Genomic DNA, 258 nt, shown 5'->3' on the forward strand with positions numbered 1-258 from the left:
AGAGTTCACTAATATATCTGATACTGTGTGGCAAGTTTCCTTCAGCCACACCCAAGATATCACTCCCCATACCTTCAATCCTTTATAGGCCTCACCTCCCTGAGCCAATCTTGCAGTTATGTTTTCCTGCAATTATCCTCATACTATTAAGTCCTGGTATATCATTCTCTTATTATTATGTAAATATCTGAACAATTAAATTACATCTAAATATTATTATTTAATAGGATGAATATATTTTAATTGTATTTTCATTAT

At 31.4% G+C, this 258-nt stretch overlaps 1 protein-coding gene across 1 annotated transcript in view; it reads left to right on the top strand.

Moving 5' to 3' along the window:
- The window catches only part of LOC119592824 (rootletin-like), a 148,678-nt gene that overhangs the window by 131,978 nt on the left and 16,442 nt on the right, over window positions 1-258 (top strand). The gene's annotated exons all lie outside the window — the stretch shown is intronic.

The sequence above is a fragment of the Penaeus monodon genome, chromosome 31 (assembly GCF_015228065.2).
Source record: "Penaeus monodon isolate SGIC_2016 chromosome 31, NSTDA_Pmon_1, whole genome shotgun sequence".
In the NCBI taxonomy this organism is placed as follows: Eukaryota; Metazoa; Arthropoda; class Malacostraca; order Decapoda; family Penaeidae; genus Penaeus; species Penaeus monodon.